Source organism: Arvicanthis niloticus, chromosome 14, assembly GCF_011762505.2.
Source record: "Arvicanthis niloticus isolate mArvNil1 chromosome 14, mArvNil1.pat.X, whole genome shotgun sequence".
Lineage (NCBI taxonomy): Eukaryota > Metazoa > Chordata > Mammalia > Rodentia > Muridae > Arvicanthis > Arvicanthis niloticus.
In genome coordinates this window covers 15,353,047-15,360,000 of record NC_047671.1, presented here as the reverse complement: position 1 = coordinate 15,360,000, position 6,954 = coordinate 15,353,047, and positions in this window count along the sequence as shown.

The following is a 6,954-nucleotide window of genomic DNA, read 5'->3' as shown; positions in this document are numbered from 1 at the left end:
TGGATCCTCCTCAAAGTGGGAAGATATACCTTTAATCCAGATAGTTTAAGATGGAAAGACCCAAGTCTAATTTAGGCCACACCTTCTGCTGGATGCCTACATAGAAGATATGGGACAAAGAGGCCTCCCTCTTTGCCCTTATTAGCAGGTCCATTTCTTCACTGACATCAGAGCCTACTCCACAGAATTCTGGAGTATACTAAAGACCAGCTGAGACATCCAGCCTCATGGGCTGAACAGCTTCTGGGTTCTTAGACCTTCCATTCAGAAGCACCCATTGATAGATTAGCTGGACCACAACACATGAGTCATTCTAAGAAATCCCTTTTATGTTTATAAAGAGAGATTCATTCGATAAGTTATCTTACTCTAGAGAGCTCTGACTATATTATACCACGTCTATGCAGGGGCCCTAGGAAGCCAGGAGAGTATGTTCGATCTCCTCGAGCTGGAGTTAGTGTTTTTCAAGGCACCTGAAATGGGTACTGGGAAGTGAAACCAGGTCCTCTCTCCAAAGAGTACAAGGATATATCTGTATTGTTTCTTATTTATGTAGCTGATACTTGTCAGTGTGTATCCTTAATCTGTCTCACTTTTTGTTGTTGCTGTTGTTTTTGCTGTAGTTTTGTTCATTTTGTTTTGTTTTTTATAGCTCTGGCTGTATTGGAGATAACTTTGTAGACCAGGCTTGCCTCGAGCTCAGAGATCCACTAGTCTTCGGAGTGCTGGGTTTAAAAACCTGCACCACCACACCCAGCTCCTATCTCATCTTTAAAAATGTTTATGATTTAGCTGTCTAATTTACTGCATTTCAGTGCACAGAGGCAAAAGACCATCCCCAGTAAACAGTGTGAAGGATAGTTGAGTGGTGACAAGGAGATTTCTTTTCTGTTTGTTGGTTTGGTTTTTAAATCAGCCTCATTATGCAGCCTTGAACTGGCCTGGAACTCACTCTACAGACCAGGATGGCCTTGAACTCATAGAGATCCACCTGCATTTGCTTTCTGGATGCTGGGATTAAAAGCATATATCACCATACTTGTCCTGTGATTTCGTATTGAAAAAACCCAAAGGGGGATTCCCACTCAAGTCTCAGGACAGCACCCACCCAAAAACTCATGAGAAACCGGCTTGCTGCAAACACATGAGGCAGTTTAATATCAGAGCTCTGGGACAGCCCATATCTCCATATCTCACATAGGAGATAGAGGGACTGACCCCCGGCTCAGGGTCTAGGGTTTTTATATGCACGGGGTGGGGAAAGGGGGAACTTTCTCGAGGGTGCACACGATTAGTTGTTTTACTTTTTTTGAACATCAGCAGGCTGTACCAGTCGATGGGGGCAGGGTGCAGTTCCTCTCTTCTGGTTCCTGAAACCGGCCAGTCTACATTTTTAGCTTGCTTCAGAGAAAATTTTCCATATCCTTTAAAGTGAGGCTTAGAGAAAAGCCTATATATATTTTATAAAATGAATTTTATAATTTTTCACTCTACAGTATACATACTTTTGTGTGTAACTTGAATAGGTCTCAGTTTCAAGTGCATTATACTGTGTATCTACTTTCTAATCACAGGTAGCCTTAGTTCCACAATCTGAGCAGCATGCTTTGAAACATCAGAAAGAAGGTTGGTGTCTTGAGAAATTCTTCCTTTTGCTGCTTGCTTTACTAGAGGCTATTGTTGATCAATGGCTATAAATAAAGGCTCCAAGAGATGGGAAAGTAGTCCCTTAGCATGGAACTATATGCTTTAAAAGTTTTATATCGCTGGGCGATGGTGGCGCACGCCTTTAATCCCAGCACTTGGGAGGCAGAGACAGGCGGATTTCTGAGTTCGAGGTCAGCCTGGTCTACAGAGTGAGTTCCAGGACAGCCAGGGCTACACAGAGAAACCCTGTCTCGAAAAACCAATAAAATAAAATAAAATAAAATAAAATAAAATAAAATAAAAAATTAAAAAAAAAAAAGTTTTATATCAAGTGCTGTCAGAATTTCAACCATGGCTGGGTATGATTTATCAATAAACTAAAAAAATCCTAAGACCATATCTAATAAGCAAAATAAACCAGAAAACTAAAGACATCTCAGAAGGGTCCTTAGTCAACGAAAATCTTGCTCTAGTTGTGTAATTAATAATTTAGAATTTTATTATTTCTTGAAACAGTAATTTGGATTCTTTGCTTAAAAGGTGAATTTAAAATGTAATAATGAGATGTTAAAAACATTTTTCATAATCTAGCCAGAATATTCTTTAATTTCACAATAAACATGTCAAGTAAAAAATAGTAAAAAAAAAAAAAAAAAGATCCTTAATACACTTTTGTTCAACCATTTCTACATATAGAAGAGAAAACAGAGGCATAAAAAGTGATATCACTTGCCTCAGAGTCTTCCAACTGTTTCAGTTACTGTACATTCAATAAATATTATCCAGCGCCCTCTACTGTGGAGTACCGTGAAGGATACAGTAAACAAAAAGCAGAAACACTGTGCTTTATGTTTTGCAGGCAGGAGAAAGTCTTTTAAAAAATTAAGTAAAAACCTATTTGAGAGACTCTAATGCTCATGAGAAACAGAGTGTGGACCTAAAACTTTACCTTGGTAAGTAAGGAAGATACTTTCTCTGGGAAAGGAGAGAGGACTAAGACAGGAAACAAGCACAAAGTGACAAACACCTTGGCTGGCTGGGGTCCCACAAACCACAAACCAAGACAGAGCAGGCACTCAGCCACAGAGTGTTCCCAGGGAGATTAGAAAACAGACTCAAGAAGAGACAGGAGTTTATCTGCTGGCTCCATCTGTTGTTACTGGGAAAAGCTACACCCCATGGCCAAACCCTCCCACCTACTGGGAAAGACAAATGCCCTGTGACCAGCTGCTTCTGTGAGTCTGGGAATGAGCCAGATTGTCACAGGTCCTGTTGAGTCAGGCCTGGGAACTGGCGCTGGATGGAAGGCAAGCCTGACACTCACTCAGGATGGAAGACAGACAGCTGGGCTGGTGCCTGTGGCAAGGCTGCTCAAGGTTCTCCATGAGCCGTCAGCCCAGAGTCTGAGACACAGAGGAGACCAAAAGAATCTGAGGGGACACCCATCTACTCAGGAAACATAAAGGGGAACAGAATAAACTGGAGAAGTTCCAGGAGACGGAGCTTATCTATGAAAGGAAAGGGAAGAAAGTATATCTAAGAGACAAGGTAGGCCAGAAAGTATCTGTGAGAAGGTAGAGGGGACAGTACCAACCAGAACAAGCAGACAGCATATCCATCAGAGCATCCAAGGAACAGAGTGGACTCATGAAAGGAAAGAGGGGCCAGTGTGTACCCAAGATAGGAACAAGGGCCTAGCAGAGATGGGAGAGAGAGAGATCAGAGAGGAAAGGACACACAGAACACACAGGAAGGACAATGCAGAACTGTGCCCTTCCCCCAGCCTAGAGCAGGTCATTTACCACAATAGACCAAACTATAGGACCCAGGAGATGTGGAGGCCTGCAGTCTGCCACAGGAGCTGAAAAGAATAGACTGCCTGCTGAGCTTGCCTTGAGATACCTCAAGGAGGGGATTAAGGATGGTTTCCCCTCACCCACCTCTCCAGTGGAGACTGCAACCTGAACACCACTCAGTGGTGGCGGGGGTTGGGCTTCCCCTTTACATTTGAAAACAGAATATTAAACTTGGGGCTTTGATCAGAATATGTTGTCTTGGCCCCCTGTTTTCTCTCGCCCTCCATTCCCCTTTCATTCCCAGCCTTCCTTTCAGGTGAACCCGGTTGACTGCAGCTGCTGGCGGCTACACAGGACCATGGTTGTGACCCCTCAGAATATTGAATTCGCTGTTTCCTAGAAGGGGAAATGTCTTTTTTTTTTTTTTTTTTTTTTGTTTTGTTTTTTTTTTTTCGAGACAGGGTTTCTCTGTGTAGTCCTGGCTGTCCTGGAACTCACTCTGTAGACCAGGCTGGCCTCGAACTCAGAAATCCACCTGCCTCTGCCTCTGCCTCCCAAGTACTGGGATTAAAGGCGTGCGCCACCATTGCCCGGCGGAAATGTCTTACATAATAACCAACTTCTTCAAAAACTAGAACTGACAGAATGTAACAGACATGCTTGGGGCTACTTACAATACTCTGCTCTCGTACTGCAGGACTCCATGAAGATGACTCCTGGAAAGCCCTCGCTTGGTTAGCATGGCCCCTCCTGGAGTGCAGAACATAAGCAGTGACCAATCAATGACTTGTGTTTATCGTTTGCACCAGTGGAGTTTGTGGCAGAAATTTCCTGCCCAATATATTTGCAGCGGAACCCTGTCATTGAGTAGGGAAGAGGGAAGCAGAGCTGGGAGTTGGGAGGAGACGAATGCAGGAAGAGGGGGAGAGAGAGGAGAAGCCAGATGCTGGCAGGTGTTACCCTCTAGCAATCTCAGGTAGTCAGTCATATTAAGGTTAGATAATTGGGATATCAATTCTAATTGTGTAGGCATCTTGTGTATTGAGGATCTGCTGATATATAAATCTATTTGGTTAATCTTAAGCATTAAGAGTCTTATTTCTACCAGGTACTGGTTATTTTATCTACCTAGCGGATGGCAGTTATTGTCTGGGGTTAAGCCAAGCCCTATGGGTGTGGCGGAGTTGGCCCAGGGGCCATGCCTAGAGCCATGGAGTCCTTGGAGGCAGCAGCCATGCCAACTTTTCGTGGGTCCTGGGCCTGCACCACTGGCCAGCCGGTGCTGCCATTAATGCAGGAACTTAGTCCGGGAGCTAGATGGACTCGCCTTTTTTTCAAATACCTCCTACTATAGGAGTTGGGGTAAATAACCAATCTACTGAAAACCCCTTCCTGGGATCTGTTTGTTTTCTTTTTTTTTTTTTAAACTTTGCACGCAAGCACTGAATGGAATTCTTTTTTTTTTTTTTTAATGATTTATTTATTTTATGTGAGTATATTGTTGCTATCTTCAGACACACCAGAAAACAGCATTGGATCCCATTACAGATGGTTGTGAGCCACCATGTGGTTGCTGGGAATTGAACTCAGGACCTCTGGAAGAGCAGTCAGTGCTCTTAATCACTGAGACATCTCTCCAGCCCTGTTTTCTTTCTTTCATTTTTTTTTTTAATCTAGAAAAAAACAAAACAGGCCCTCTGAGGCTAGAAAGATGTTTCAGCAGTTAAGAGCACTGATTCCTCTTCCAGAGATCCTGAGTTCAATTGCCAGCAACCACATGGTGGCTCACAACCATCTGTTATCGGGTCCTATGCCTTCTTCTGGTGTATCTGAAGACAGTGACTATGTACTCACATATGTAAAATAAATAAATCTTAAAACAATATCAACAATAACAACAAAAAACCTCACACAAACAAACAACAACAACAAACAACAGACTCTCTGGACATGATCTCATAGCACTGAGTTTGGGGATATAGAGTAAATGTCTCCCCAGGTAGCTACCCTTGCTAAGGTTCAAATCAATTTAAAAGAAAATTAAAAGCCACATTCATTGTTGTGTGTGTTCATAAGTGTGGCCGAGCATGTGTGTGGAAGTCAGAAGACACCTGGTTGGAGTTGGTTCTATCCTTCCATTGTGTAGATGCTTGGGAAGCCAAAGTTCAGGTTTGGCAGCAAGCCCTCTTACCCACTAAACCATCTTGCCAGCCCCTTGAATCAATTTGTGTGTGCCTCCCCACTGGCTTTTAGGTTAGCCTCACATAAAAATTGATATGTCATAACTAACACACTGCAACTGAAAGTTCTGGATCCTCACCATCAATCTTGCAGGTTGTGGGGTAAAGTGAACGTGCTGGCTAGGCTGTTGTCAACTTGACCCACAGACTAGAATGATCTGAATGGAAGGAACCTCAATTGAGAAAATGCTGTCATTAGATCTAGATGTAAGTCATCTTCTTAATTAGTGATGGATGGGGGAGGGACCAGCCCATTTTGAGTGGTACCATCCCTGGGTTGGTGGTCAAAAGTTCTATAAGAAAACAGGCTGAGCAAGCAATAGGAATGAGCCAGCATGCAGCACCCATCCCTGGTGTCATTGTATTAGCTCCTGCCTCCAAGATCCTGCCCTGTGTGAGTTCCTGTCCTGACTTCCTTTGGTGATGAACAGCAATGTGGAAGTGTGAGCTGAATAAACCCTTTCTTCCCCAACTTGATTTTTAGTCATGGTGTTTCACTGCAGCAACAGAAACCCTAACTAAGACAGTGAGTAAACCAGACATCAGGCTCTGCAGGGTATTGCCAGAACAAGCACACAGGGTGTGTTCTTACGTGTTGTAGTGAAGAATGGAAAATTATACAAATCATTTTATAATATATAAATAGATTTTTCTTTAGGTGTTTCTTTAAAGGACATGAAAAACTTCTCTCTGAAATGAGCCAAGAATGTAGATCGGCCGGTTCCAGGACCAGCTGACCACAAGGAAAAGATAAGTCATCTAGTGAAAAACTGGTGACCACAATGACAGGACAAGGCCATAGTCAGGACAACTGAAAAATAGTTGAGTGAATGGTAGGGCAAGGCCACATTCTTAAAGAAACTAAGCGTAAAAGGTGTTCTCCACATGATTCTGACTAATATGGGCTGGGTCCCTCTGTAACTTTCCAGTTTTTATGTTATGTTTCCTTGGTTACTCCTTCACTCCCCTCCCCTGTTTGTAAGTTCCTATATAAGACCGCCCCTGACTGGGTGGTCTTGTATTCCTCTGCCCCTGCTTGGGATATGGATTGACCATCAGTTGACTGATTAAATAAAGCCTGTTACCTCATGCTGCTTGCATCCAGTTTTGGTGTCTTGTGAGTTTCTGGGTGGTCATGACATCCCGAGACTTGAGTGAGGGTCTCCCCTGAGTGGGGGTCTTCAGTAGAACTCAGTTCTCCAGCCGTGATACAGCAGTACAGCAGTTATTATCTTTTTTTTTTTTTTTTTTTTTTTTTTTTTTGTTTTTCG